Source organism: Coloeus monedula, assembly GCF_965178545.1.
Source record: "Coloeus monedula genome assembly, chromosome: 8".
In the NCBI taxonomy this organism is placed as follows: Eukaryota; Metazoa; Chordata; class Aves; order Passeriformes; family Corvidae; genus Coloeus; species Coloeus monedula.
The window spans coordinates 3137988-3153546 of record NC_138788.1 but is presented as its reverse complement, the minus strand read 5'-3'; positions in this window follow the sequence as shown (position 1 = coordinate 3153546).

The following is a 15559-nucleotide window of genomic DNA, read 5'->3' as shown; positions in this document are numbered from 1 at the left end:
GAGCTGTTCCAAACCCTGTCCCATTAGTATGGACTGAGCAGTTTTGGGCAGGAGATGCTGAAGGAGGCAGCGGGCCTTGCCCTTTAACATGTAGCTTCATGTGTGCTTACTTAATTCCTAGGGCTTTGTATGGTATAAACTTCATCTTTTTGTACATTACAAACTTTCACTTGTAGTGTGGAAAATACTTCCTAAAGTATGGGGCTGTTCATTATAGTTAATGTATGAAACAGTAAGAAAGTAGTTCTGCTGAATATATGTCTTCAGAGAGCCATCATGTCATCATCAGCTTCCATTGGAAAACAATTATGATGCTTCAGAAATTATTAGAATGCCAGACATTTTTCTTTGTGGTTTCACTTACAAGAACGACAGAAATTTCAGTGCAGGATTTTTCCCTAGTGCATTCTTTACCATTCACTAGAAGCTGGAATGAGGGAGGTAGATCGTATTAGGTACAAATCAAGTAGGGAACACCATTTGCATAAGTTAGAAAAGATGCATCTTGGTGGGTGTTGCTGCCACTTGGCAAATTTGGGGCCTTTCCACTGGGAGTCATTATCCTCTGCTGGTTTTTCCTACTGCATCATCTTCTTTATACCTCTCCAGCTGCTGGTCTGTCCAAAGGACCTTTGAAGTGTTTATTATCTCTGTTGGCATGGTTTTGTGTCCTCCCCGTTCTAGCAACTCTCACAGAACTGGAGATAATAAGAGACCACTGGTGATCTGATAGTGGAGGCTCTTACGTTACCTAAACTTCTCTGAACTAAGTGCTAGTGAATAAGACCAGTGGTCTGTGCACTCTTTTTAGGTCCTAATATTACATTTAGTTAGCAAGGAAAGGTAACACAAAAAAAAGAGTAGATATACTTTCATTTGTCAGCAGCCTTAAAGTATTTATAGGAAGGTTTTGGGAAGTTTGCATCTTCTGAAGTTTTTCAGACCTCCGCAAGTTTGAAAGCCACTGACAAAGTGCATTTCTTTTTTTAAACCATGCCATCCCAGTTGCAGAAGATCCACATCAGCCCATGACCTCTAATTCCATTTGGTTATTACCCCATTACTTAAAAACTGCTGTTTATTCTGCATCTGGTTTGTTGAGCTACCCTCAGTCTGGTCTGCTTTAGAATACTGGACTCCAGGATTGTCTACTTTTTGTAGATGGCAAGAGGCTGTGATCAAGCCACCACTTAACCTTTCATTTGATAATCCAAATGGATTGATCTCCTCAGATCTTCTACACTAAAGGCATTTTTTCCAGTCTTTACCTTGTCTGTGTGCTTTGACAGACTGTGGAGAACTGATGCTTTGGTGATGAGATCCTGTTTACTGAGTTGGGAATAAAGGCCCCCACATGTTGTTTTGTGTTTTTTTGAGCCCTTTGTGTGCCCACTTGTGCATAAAACAATTTTTTTTGTTGTTGTTGTGTGTTACAGATTGTTGTGGCAATGATGATTTCTGATTTGAAATGATTGCCAGGCTTGACTTAAATCAATAGGAGGGAGATGGAAATGTATTTCGGGATGTTTTGTTGGTCAATAAAATGTTATACCCTGTCTCATCAAAAAATGCTGAAATCAGCTTGGAAGAAGCAGAAAAATGTAACAGTGGCAGATGCAATTTTAGTGATTTGCACTACAAATCTCCTCCTCTATACAAAGGTGAAATGAAAGTTAAAATAACAGAAAAGAGGTGTTTCTGTTCCTCAGAATCTCGGGTTTAGGTTTGAGGCAAAAGAGGAAATTTATACTAACATGAAGCTTATCCAACCTTTTTGTAATCAAGAGGTGGGAAGGACATCAAATGCTTCATCACCAAAATTAGTGACATTTCATTTTAATTTAAATCTAAAGTATTTGTCCTGGCCATTACCAGTTGCAGTGTCCTTCTGGAGTGGTTTGTCCCTGTTGTGACACAGGAAATGAAACTTAACTAATTTTTTTTTATTGCTACATTTGGATGGAAGTGGTGATCTAATTGCCTGGAAAGAAGTCCTTTCCCTTCTAATTACTTCCCTGAGAACACATTGTAAGAGATGGTCCGAAGATCCCTCCTCTGCCTCATGATCATCGCCGAGGACAGAGACTGAACACAGCAGTCCTGGCCCTGCTGAGGTGGGATGTCTGCCAAGTGTTGCCTACAGGTGTGCCCACTGGGAACTGGTACACATTCCTGAGGAAAATTAGTGCAGGTCACAATGGACTGCGCCGTTCTTGCTGCCCAGGCGGGAAGGACTGTGCTGAAGCGGAAAGGAACGACCTGTCCTGTACACCTCTCCGGTACACCTGTCTTGTACGTCTGTCCTGTACCTGTTTCCCAAAGCAACGGACCCCATAACAATGGCTGTAGATTTCCCAACCTCTTGGCTAGTTGCCCCTCGCTTCTGAAAAGGACTATAAAGGGACCTTCTGAAATAACCGAGTCTGAGATCTCCCCACGGAAAGAAGATGAATCTATTGGCGGAAGACCACGAGGACTTCGTCTCATCCGTTGGTAGCTATTGCCCCTCTTTTTCCCCCTCTCTACTTTGTTTTTTTCTCTCTCTCTCTCTTACTCTCTTCTATTGCATTACTGTGTTGTGGGCACTTAATAAAGGTGCACTGTTTTGATTAAAACTGAAATCCCTTGTGTCCTTTTACACTCTGAGATGGATAAATGAACCATCACGACCCCCGCTTGCATTACCGGATCGTGATGCACACAAATACAGATCATGAAGAGTGTAACTAGTGAAGCTTCTGGGAAGAATGGCCTGGGCAAAACTAGAAGGAAAACTAATTTACTTTTGTTTTGATTATCTGCTACAGCAGCTGGCAGAAATCTTTCCAGGGATCATACAAATTCACCTTGATGGGGTTTTTTGCTGTCTACCTTCCTGGGAATAAGAGAATTTGCCTCAGATTTCACTGACCAGTGGGGCTTGTGCAGCATTTTGGAAAGGACACTTGTATGTAGAAGTCTGGTTGTATATGACTGCCAAAACAAGTTGTCTGAGACAGGCTTCCAACACTGCACAAGATAGGATTCTCTAATTCTGTTCATTTGTTGTTCGGAAAGTGTAAAATGCATGTTAGTTTTCACAAGACTCTTGTGAACCTGTAATTTATTTATTTTTGAACTGTTGTAAATCTGTGTTCCTGGGCTTCTGCCCATACAGCAGTGAGGTTAAAAGGAGAGAGTATAAATTATTCTGACTCTATCGGCTCCCAAGTTTTTAATCTTTATCACCACTGAACCTTTCTGAAAAATCAGCTGGGTATAATGAAGCTGAATTTACTTCCTTCAGCAAATCTCACTATCTCACGTAACACTATGTGGCATGTGTTGGGTATCACAGGAGCTTTGTGTGCTGAGTTCTGAAGCTCTACCATATTCCTGGGATGGGGTTTGGGCACCACTGGTTGGACAGTGCAAGGTTCAAAATATCTTGATGGGTTTGGTAAGATGTTGTTGTTTGTGGAAGGAGCAGAGTGATGTTGGAAACATTGTGTGAAGGAAGCTGGAGCTGCTGATGGAGGTCAGCAGGGCTGATGACTTGTCCTCAAAAAACCCAGTTGAATACGTGATTTGGAAATGGCGAGTATTAGGAAAGGATTTAAGGGAATAGAAAGGAACATGTGCTCCATTTCAGTAAGGAAACCATCATCAGCTAAAGTACATAAAAAACAAGTATTCAGCTTTTTGGCTGAATTGAAAATGTTACCAAATCACTGTGAAGAAGTCATACAGTATTACATATTACTATAACTCTTCTGCTTTTTGCATGTCCCTTCACTTGCATGATGAAGAATATAGATATCTATGTTTCTGGTCAATTCTCGAACATTCTTCCACCTCACATTTTTTCAAAGCTACAGAATATAATTCTGTGATTTTTACCTCTGAAATACTCTCCAGACTTCCCAAACAGTTGGTTTCCTGCTTTCTGGCTTTTCAGTCAAATTTCTTCCCCCAAACCCCTATGTTATTTGAGGATCGGGGACTCCAGTTAATGCCATCATTTTTCAGTATTGTATTGATAAACTTTATCCACTTGTAAGATAACAAATTGGCAATTATTAAGGCTCACACCAATTATTGCAGAACATTAACAAGAGAATGAATGCTGTGTGGTACCCACTGCTGTAGTCTAGAGCAAATAAAATCTACTAAATCTTTGAAGTGAAAGACCTTGTATTTGAATTGAGGTACTAATCTGAATTGCAGTGACCTGTGGAAATACAGCAATGCTTGTAATTTAAATAATTATGTAAGAATATGTTGTGGTATCAACAGGATGTGATATCCTAACCATAATATCTTACCAAGACTTATTATATATGATGAGGTTTCCAAATGTACATAGTGGTATTTTGTATACATTTCAATATTACATTACCTTGTGTGAAAATTTGCATCTCCAGAAATTTGTGTTTGTTATAATTCCTAATTGTAAGATTCATGCTGATATAAAGAACAGATGTTAGATTGCCATTATGCCATTAATAGAAAGGGGATCATTTGAGCTACTTTCTTTCTGGATATACTGAAGTTTTTGGAAGTACTAGCTGTGAATTTTAAGTGTGTAATCATATATAGAGAGTAGACTAAAGGGTGATAATCTATAGGTTTGAACTGGAAATGGAGTTGTAGCAGTACACCTCCCATTTACAATTTACCCCAAACTTACAGGAAGAAAGTTTCTCAAAATACACTTGAAATTTTACTTTTTTTTATTATGCTGGCTTAGGGAAGCCTACATGGCATATGGTATGAGGGTGCATAAATATTAATATTTACAACACTGAAGTTATTTATCTCTTAGAAAAGACTTCAGGGTGATGGGATCAATATGTTTGAACTGCATCAAGGATGTTAGGAAATCACTGCTGACCATTTAGTTGAGGCTGTTGGGCAGAACAGAAGTAAAGCTTCAGATGATTGAACAGACTGCAGGAACATTAAAGATGGTGTGATTGTACACAGAGTAGTGATTATAATCTCTGAGCAATTCTTGTAAAAAGCACTTTAAAGTATAAGACAATGTAAAACAAAGAAAATAATTAGCTTGATTACTTTATGCTTTAGCATATGTGATAATAAGAGGGTACAAAGCCCATTACAGAAGTGTATGATAGCATTTAATTCTGAACATGTTCTTTCTGCTTGAATGCTATTACAAGTCCTTTCTATTCCTGAAGATATTCCTCAGTCTTTTGAGGATAGATGAGTCTAGACTTATGTTCTGTGCCTGGCTCAGTTTGGTTTGCAATGAATCCAGATACTTGATGTCTCCAAAAATACTGCCTGTCCCTGGATATTTAAATGCATTCTCTGTCAGTTATCATGTTCCTACTGAATGCAACTGCAGAGTGCCAAAGCAGAGTCTCTTATTTCCTCCAGAAAATAATTTATTTTGATCCATAAAGTAATAAGAACCTGATTTTAAATTAGTATTATGGCTGATACATATCTAGAAGCTGTATGTGCCAGGATATATTATGTGTAAATATTTGTCCTGCCTGAAATGGGAGTTACTGAGGATGCTCTATTGTTGTGGTGGCCCAGACCACTTCTGGGCTGTGGCAGTCAAGTGGCAATCAAGTTGAGACCATCCTATGGGTGGATTTCCCTGCCCAGGACAGTGGAGTCGAGGGCAGGTCAATGAGTGTCACTGAAGTATAAGCTGCATCCCCCTGGGTGACACCAGGACCCAAGCCGCCTCCTCCTTTTCTAGAAGGTTCTTTGTTATTCAGTTGACAATTGGCTCCCAGTTGTAACTCCTGCCTCCCTGTTTCCCGTATTGGTTATAGTTAAGTTGTGTCCTCCCCTTTATCTGTATCCCATTGGTCCCTTTCCTTTACTCCGCTCAAATTTGTCACCCTATAAAGGATTATGCACAGCCTCTGTTGAGGCTCTTCTGGTCCCTGGACCCTCCTGCAATAAACCTGTTGGAACCCACACCAGAAGCCCCTCTCACCTTCTTTGCCTCCAGGTTGATGCGAGCCCAGTCCATTGGCTACCTGACATCCCTCCTCTGAAGAGAAGCCAGCACATGCGCACACCCACTGAAGACGCTTCCATAAGGACACCTGTGGGAAGTGACGCTGTGTCCCCTCCAACTGAGGGCACACTTAGGCATAAACGAGTGTCAGCGTCAGTTTGGCGCCCAAACAGGGGCCAGCACACGCAAGTCTGCGGGCGTTCTTGCCGTTGGTGGACAGTGGGTGTTAACTTTCTTCGGAGTGCCACACCTCTCGTAGTAGCATGCTCTGTTTTACGAGTGGTGCTCCGAGAGGGGACTGCCAACTCCTGGTCATAGAGAGCAGTGCATCCCGAGGACCCCACCTGTGCCTTTGGTTTCCTGTGTCCGACTTTTGGGGCTCCATTAGGGGAGCATCACCAAATTTGTGTGAGTATTCCCGGCCCCTGGGAGCTTTTGTTTAGTTCTCCATTTTGCAAGTGGAGGGTGAAGTTGAGGCTGAGAACAATGGGTGCTAAGCTCTCTCAGCCTCAAAGAGAGGTTTTTGTCCAAGTTGGGGAATCCCTTAAGGGTAGTGGTTTTAAATTTTCTAAGGGGTTATTGAAAAAGTTTGTTTGTTGGCTTTTTGTCTTGGTTTGAAAGACAGGTGTCTGCTAAGGAAGGCAGAAGCCTCCTTTGGAATGGCAGATGTAACCCCTTTCCCTCCGAGTTCTTAAAATTTTGAAATCAAGGGCTTTTAGGCAAAGATGTGGGAAATAGGAATAACAGTTCTTTACTATTATATGTATAACCAGTCAAACAAACAACAATAACTATGGCAGTAACAGCAAACAATCACAAACCCAGTCCCAGCCTTCTCGGCTGTTGGGCCCTTTTTCTCCCCTCGGGTGCAGTTCTGCTCACACCCAGCAGGGGCACTAGCGGCTCCCGGTGAGCAGGGCAGGTGTGATGGTTTCCCCGCGGCTGCAGGGGGCGCTCCGGAGCGAGCTCAGGGAGCATGCGGCACTGGTGCCCTGGGATCCCAGGGAAGGATGGAACAAAGGCCCCACAAACCCCTGGACAGCTGGGCCCGGTGTCTGGCCGGACCCTCGGGAACAGCAGGCTGGAACGGCAGGCTGGAATGGCAGGCTGGAGGAGCAGGCCGGAGCAGCAGGCTGGAGTGGCAGGGATGAGCACGAATCCCGGATGGCAGACGCAATGATTCCAAGCGGGGAACCCCCCGGAGGTCTAGGCAGGTCGAGCATGACTACAATGCAGCAAAAGCTCGAATCAGTGGCAGGGCAGGGCGGCCACAGCCCAGCCTCCATCAGGGCAGGGAAGGCGGGCCGGGGATCCAGGGATCTTTCTCCGCAGAAAGAAAAGCGGCCGTAAAGAACCAGCAGCTTCTCTCTCCGCAGCTTCTCTCTCCGAACACTGGGAGCGAACTGACCCCACATCCAGGTGAAACAAAAGAGTAGGTCTTTTGTCTTCTCTTAAGCACCCACCGATTTGTATCTTAGTAACAGAATGGGGAAAAATTCCTTTAACAGAAAAAAACCTAGACTTCTTAAAACCCCAACACTTTTCTTTTACTTTCCGGAAGTGTCCTCTACTAATTTAAAATCGCCTGTTCTTTGGCAGGCAGTGGGTGGTAAAATTTCAGATTTGAAGTGATGTGGGGACACCTCAGGGGAGAAGTTCTTTCCCCTAGTCTTTGTCCTTCAGGACTTGTACAAAATAAACAGGAAAGTGAAAGAAAAGCCTAAAGTTTGCCCCAGTTCTCCCTGCATCCCTCCCTCCTCCCCTTGTGCTCCTCACCATATTTCCCTGCTTTTGTTGGAAAGATCGGGAGGTGTAAAATGCCATGAGGCACAGGGTTGCCATCGTCTCCCTGACCCTCCTTGGTCTTTCCAACTGCCCCGCCAAAGTGGCACTGGCCATGCCACTTCGGCTTCTACCCAGACCCAGTCTCCTGATCCCTTTTCCCCAGTTATGTGTCCCCATGGTTGTGAAAAGCGTGGTTCCTCACAAAATGGCAAAGGCTGTGTTACCCAGCCCACCATTTTGTCTCACTTTCCTGCATTCCCAAAAAATGGAGGGGACTGCATGTCATGGTCTGCCATTTTGTCTTCTCCTTCCCATAACTCCTTTCTCCCTTCTCCTCCCAACCCTTTCCTGCCTCCACCTCCTGATATGTCTTCCCCAGGCAACTCCCTCGTGTCGGGTACCACCCCTTGTGTCGGGAGTCCCTGCCCTTCCTGTGGCACTCCTCTTTGTAGATACAAAAATGCTGCTAGCAAGGATTTTCGTGCTATTTTCTAAGTCCGTGAGAGACTTTTCTCTCTCACAGAAGAGGTAGTAGAGTTATGTAAACAACCAAGCCACCTGCAACCTTGGAAAGTCTTGTTTATGGTATAGTAGAAAAATATTTTGACAATGGATGTTTTAGGATTTTAGCCAATCACCCCCAAGGGGTGGCTGATCCTTTGTCCAATTAGACTATGAAGAAAAAAGTCTATAAAAGAGTTTGTAAAATAATTAAATAAATCAATCTTGCTGCACAATTCCTGCCTGATGGATCTTCTCTCCTCCTCCTCCCTATGGCTATATATATACCCTAGGGCTCAGGCCTGCGGTAATATTTGGTGCTCCCCGACGTGATCTGCACTCTCTGACATGTCCTGCTGCTGCAAGTCAAGCCGAATTTCTCTAGAGGTACGCTGTTCCCCTTCCCCCTGGGACCAGGAGGGCTGATGTGACTGAGAAATGGTGAACAGCAGCTCACAAACCGATGCTGCAGTAATGGTCTGGAAAGGTGTGTTTAGCATATTGCCCACATCCATTCCTGAAAACTCAGTTTGGGAATTATTAGATTGGGCTACCTTAAAAGGGATTTCCATGGACAGAGATACTGCCCTGGACTTTACCTTATGGCAAGAACTTGGCTGTGCTTTCCGGCACAAGCTCCCATTTGGGGACCCAGCAGCATTAGAATTATACCAGACCTGGCATTCCTTATTTATTCTGCTGACCGACCTCGACTGTGGCAGCAGGGCTGGCTCACCTATTTCGGTGACGAGTGACGGAAGAATGTCCGAGGGGACAAATGATGGTGAATCCGAAAAAACACCCCCAGCTCCACAGGCAGAGCCTGTGGCGCCTGACCCTGCCTGCTGTCACTCCATGGCCCCCAGGGACCCCACGCCAGGAGAGGCAGGGGTGTTGGGGCAGTGGGAGGGCACACAGCCTGCCTTGCCGCTCAGCTCGGCGGCGGCCACGGCTTATCCTGGGCTGTGAATTAGTGGCTTAGCGAATTGGACCCCTCTGGTGGCTCCTAGCCTGGTTGGGTATGCACCAACAGAGCCAAAATCACCTGGATCTAACTTCTTAGCCGGCATAGCGCCAGGCGTGACTGCACCGAGACTGCCTGGGTGTGGTCCACTGCCCTCCTTGGTGCTGGACTGTTCTGCATCGCTGCAGAACCGAGCCATCGACCTTTTAATGCAGCATCTGCCTTTGCTGACAGAGTTATCGAACATAGCCTGGCAGCTGGGAGAATTGCTCAGCCTGCAAAAGCAGCTGCTGCAGATAACAGAGGCACCCTGCCGAGCGGGGTGCTCTGGGCCCGCGCCGCCAGCATCGCCCACGGCGCCCGCGGGAGCCACGTCTCCAAACCAAGAAGCGGCGTGGCTGGCAGTGAACCCAGAAGCGGCACTGCTGCAGGAAAACCTGGAAGTGGCGGCAGCTGCAGGGTGGCGGCTGGGGGCAGCAGCACCCATTGTGGCCACTGAGCAAGGGCCAGCAGCGGTACCAGGCGGGCTGCAGCGCAAAGGCCAGAAATGGCACCGAACGCTGCCGCAAAGCAAGAGATGAGCGAAGTAGCTCCAGTACCGGTTCAGTCGGGACTGGCCGAGACAGCATCCCATAAAGAAGCTGCTGTTCAAACTGCAGCACAGCCAGCTGTAGTCGATGCTGTCTGTTATGCCTCTAGTGAACTTAGCCAAAGTGTGGCTTTGAGACCTCTCGGTCTTTGACCTCTCTTTGACCTCTCGGTCCACCTCTATTCGCTCCTAGCATCTCAGAGTTGCTTTTGCCTGATGACTCATCATTGGGAAGTGAGGCAGATGAGGTTCTGGCCCCAGGTTTTCAGGCGGCTGTACTTGCGCAGCGACGGAAAAGGCTGCGCCGGTCTCGCCCCTGGACCTTTCAGGACTGCACGGTAACAGTGCGTCCAACCCACTGCAGTCACTTCTTAGAGTCAGTTAAGATGTGAGCGTTGGAGGAGGGTGACTGGAGGTTATTGGAGACATTTGGAATGCCAAATAGATTTGAGGATTCTGGGGGTAATCGAGAAGCTGTTACACTCCATTCACAGGCTGTGCCAGAAGTTCAGGATGGTAGTGACTCCCCAAAAGGGGAGATCCAAGCTTTCCCAGTGTATAAGGCTCTCCCAAATTCAGGGGAGCATGACAAGCATGAGGTAATTGCTTGGAAAGTTGCCCGGGATCTGCAATCCAAGGTGGCACAACATGGGCTAGGTTTTGCTGAGGTTATGCAGATAATAAGGGTGATAAATACAGATTTGCTTTCTCCATTTGATATCAGACACTTAGGTCAAATTCTATTTCAACCTGTACAATTTACAGGTTTTGAGAAAACCTGGAGAAAATATGGAGAAGGCTGCATTAGGGAATATGCAGCTCCCTGCTGCCGATCCTAGACAGACAATGGGAATGGATGCTTTGATGGGGACTGTTCCCTTCTCTGATCCCAGTCTACAGGATGCTTTGTCCTCTAGAGTCCTGCAGCAAGCTCAACAGGTCGGCATGGCTGCCCTGTTGAAAACCATAGAGTTGTCTGTGCCCAGAAAGCAATATACTGAAATAGTTCAAAGGAAATCAGAGTAATTTCTCTCTTTTGTAGAGAAAGTCGCTGCTTCTCTCAAGAAGCAGGTTGAGGATGACGGGTTAAGACAGTTGTTGTTAAGGCAGTTAGTGAGAGATAACGCAAATGAGGAGTGCAGAAAAATCATAGATGCCTTACCAGGAGAAGCTGAGGTAACAGACATGGTCGAAGCCTGCGCTAAGGTGGGATCCGGGAACCAGAAAAAGTCTGCTTTGGCTGCGTTCCTGCAGCCTGTTCATGCATCTTCTGGCCGTGAACCAAAGCAACCAAAACAGGCGAAAAAACAGAAGCAGCCTAAGCCGAGACAAAAAGAGAACACACCGATCCCCAGGTGTGGCAGGCCAGGGCATTGCTGGGACTATTGTAGATCCCAGACTCATGCTGATGGTCGGCCTTTGTCAGGAAACTTCCGCCGGGGTGCAAGGAGGGGGAATTGCTCTCCGATGCAGTCGCTCCCCCAGAGAGTGGCACAGGTACAGGCACAGGCCTACCCAGCCACCCTAGAGACAGCACCCAGGGATCAGACAGCACCCAGGGATCAGACGGTTTTGACGTCCACACCGCAGCCGCAGTTATCTAAGACTCTAGAGTTATTTATAAGGTTCCGTTGGACGCATATGGACCCTTAGCCCAGGGGTCCAGTGCAGTGCTGGTGGGAAAACCTGACATTGCCCATCAAGGAATCTTAGTGCACTCAGGAGTTATTGATGCTGACTTTAAAGGTCAGATTTGTGCTATGGTCTCCATGCAAAACCCCCCTGTAACTATTCCTGAAAAGACCTGCCCTGCTAAATTAGTGCCTTTTAAGTCTTGTGTCCCCAGGACAGAACAACCAACTCACGAAGATAACGGCAGTGGATCTACGGGACTTCCGCAGGCCTTCTGGACTGCAGACATCTCTGACTAAAGGCCACAGATGACATGTACCCTGATCCTGCCGAACGCCCGTTCGTCCCGGACTCAGCTTCGAGGTTTGATTGATACAGGTGCTGATATAGCCATCATCTCCTTCTCTGCGTGGCCTCCCTCATGGCCTTTATCCCCGGTGGGATCGGCCATCACAGGAGTAGGAGGAACCACACAGAGCTATTTAAGCCAACAGCCTGTGGTGGTGAAGGACTCAGAGGGGCACACAGCTACAATTAGGCCTTATGTTGCTACCACTTCCCTTAACCTTTGGGGACGGGACGTGTTGGCAGCTTGGGGGCTATGGATTGGGACAAATTTTTAATAGGGGTCACTGTGCGTGAGGGTGCACAGTATCCTACACTGCCTTTGTGGTGGTTGACTAACACACCAATCCTTGAGCTGCAGTGGCCCCCACCAAAAGAGAAGTTAGATGCCCTTCATCAGCTGGTTCAGGAACAGTTACAACAGGGGCACCTTGAACCTTCTACTAGCCCCTGGAACACTCCTGTTTTTGCAATTAAGAAGAAATCAGGGAAATGGAGATTATTGCAGGACCTCCAGAAAGTTAATGCAGTAATGGAAGGTATGGGGGTATTGCAGCCTGGCATGCCCTCTCCCACCATGATTCCTATGGGGTGGGACATCCTGATCATTGATTTAAAGGATTGTTTTTTCACAATTCCTTTATATCCTGATGACAAACCAAAATTTGCCTTTACTGTGCCTGCCATTAACAATGCTGAACCTGCTAAGAGATACCAATGGAAGGTCCTCCCTCAAGGGATGAGGAACAGCCCAATTATCTGTCAGTGGTATGTTGCCCAAGCTTTAGCTGGAGTTCGCAAGCAGTTTCCTGATGCATGCTGCTACCATTACATGGATGATATCCTGGTGGCAGCGTCCACTCGGGATGAGCTGCTGAGAATACAGCCTCAGCTGCTCACTGCTCTGCATGCCTATGGATTAGAGGTAGCTCCGGAGAAAGTTCAACAGCATCCTCCTTGGAAATATTTAGGAGTGAAAATTTTGGACCGAACTATCCAATGCCAAGAGGTGCGATTCCTGGATTTGATTAAAACCTTGAATGATGCTCAGAAACTGCTGGGTGTCATCAATTGGTTACGACCTTATTTAGGTCTAACCACAAAGCAACTTTCCCCAACTTTTAATACATTAAAAGGGGATCCCAATCTGAATTCACCTTGGGAGTTGACTCCAGAAGCGCAATGAGTGCTGCAAGAGGTCCAATGGGTCTTTCTGCTCATCAGGTTTATTGAGTGGATCCGTCCACTGCTATCACTGTTTACCTTACTATTCCAGACCTCCATCCTACAGGTATCATTGGCCGGTGGAATGCACAATGGCCTGATCCTTTGCATATCCTAGAATGGGTCTTTTTGCCTCACCAGCCGAAAAGGACTGTGACCACAGTGTTTGAATTGGTTGCTTCTCTGATATTCTAATGCTGTCAACGGTGTTTGCAACTGATGGCTGCTGATCCTGCAGTAACTGTCATTCCGATCTCAAAGGAATACTTTGAGTGGAGCCTTATCCATAGTGCTCCTTTGCAAAGCATGCTGCAAAACTTTTCATGGCAGATCACTTACCATCTGCCCAGTCATAAATTACTGCAGTTGGCAAAATCGACTGTACTTTCGTTGAGGCTGAGAAATAGTCGAGTGCCGGTGCAAGGACCCACCGTCTTTATGGATGGTTCAGGGAAAACTGGGAAAGCCATTGTTACCTGGAAGGAGGGATCGGAATGGCAGGTGCTGAAGGAACACGAGTCAGGCTCTGCTCAGTTAGTTGAATTAAGGGCTGTTACCATGGCTTTTCAATGATTCTCACAGGAACCTTTGAATTTGGTTACTGACTCTGCTTATGTAGCAGATATAAGCCAACACTTAGATGGTTCACTTCTGAAGGAGGTGAACAATGTGGCTCTGTTTTCACTGTTGCAAACTTTGTGGTCTGCAATTCAGGCTCGAGTGCATCCATATTACATTCTGCACATTTGAAGCCACCCCAATTTTCCAGGGTTTCTAACAGAAGGCAATGCCAGGGCTGACATGCTGGCCAACCCTGTGTGGGTAGGGCCTCAGCCTGACAAAATTGCACAAGCCAAGGCATCGCACGGTTTCTTCCATTGAAGTGCACATACCCTGCAGAAGCAGTTGCATTTAACGCCAACCGAAGCATGTGACATTGTCAGCGCTTGTGCTGACTGTCACGGACTCGCCGCACCTTTGCCAGTGGGAGTAAACCCCAGAGGGCTAAAAGCCTTGCAGATTTGGCAAACGGATGTAACTCACATCCCAGAATTTGGTCGGCTGAAATATGTGCACGTGTCTATTGACACTTTCTCCTCGGCTATGTGGGCTACTGCTCACACTGGAGAGAAGGGCCGTGATGTCATTGCCCATTGGAAACTGGCTTTCTCAGTCCTGGGTGTGCCAGCTTCTGTGGAAACCAATAATGGTCCTGCCTACGCCCTGGAGAAGACTTGGCAGTTCTTACACCTATGGGGTGTATCCCACATTGTCCTACTGGCCAAGCCATTGTTGAATGCGCTCATGGTACCTTGAAGTGTGTTTTGGACCTACAGAAAAGGGGAATGCATGGAGAAACCCCACAGAGCTGACTAGAAAAACTTTGTACATAATTAATCATCTTACTGTACCAGAAAATTCAAATATCCTGTTATTCTGAATCATTTTCTCTCATTGCAGTCTGCAGGCGACACACAACTGCCCCGGGCAAAAGTCTGGGTACGGAATTTACTCACTAACCAGTGGGAAGGCCCGCGTGAGCTTATCGTTTGGGGTCATGGGTATGCTTGCATTTCCGCAGATACTGGGGTACAGTGGCTACCTGCAAAATGTGTTCGCCCTGACCTACGGCACCAGAGGCAGAACAGGCAACCTCCAAATGATGACCAGAACGCCAACCATCCAAATGGCAACCAGAATGTAGATCATCAGCCTAATGACTCTTCTGATGATGACCAAGCAGAGACTGGGATGGTCCTTCTACGAGCAGAGACTGAACTTTAAATTTCTTGTTATGGAGTCAGATATTTAAAGCCTTAAGGACATATTTAGAATTAATAACCGATGTAAATTTCTATTTAGGATTAATAGTAGAGTTGTTATCTTCTCAAACAAAAAGGGGGAATTGTAGATACAAGAATGCTGCTAACAAGGATTTTCTTGTTATTTTCTAAGTCTGTGAGAGACTTTTCTCTCTCACAGAAGAGGTAGCAGGGAATGTAAACAACCAAGCCACCTGCAACCTTGGAAAGTCTTGTTTATGGTATAGTAGAAAAATATTTTGACAATGGATGTTTTAAGATTTTAGCCAATCACCCCAAGGGGTGGCTGATCCTTTGTCCAATTAGACTATGAAGAAAAAAGTCTATAAAAGAGTTTGTAAAATAATTAAATGAATATATCTTGCTGCACAATTCCTGCCTGCTGGATCTTCTCTCCTCCTCCTCCTGCCTATGGCTGCGGGACACGGTGATATATCCTAGGCCTGCAGTAATACCTCTTTATCCTTGGTTCCCGCCCACTGGGAGGGATCTTTCGGTTCCCATGCCTTGGTTTCCGGCTCCCATGGTCAGGAGACTGGAAGTGACGCCATTTTGAAAGTGGAACTGGAAGCCCCCTCCAGCGCCTTCACCACTCCAGTTACTTAAAACCGGACTCGCAGCAAGCCGGCGTGGAAACCCTTTGACTCACCTGTGCTCAAAGAACCCAGAAGGAGTTCGGGAGGGAGAGTCAGTATTTTAAGACTCTTTTGTGG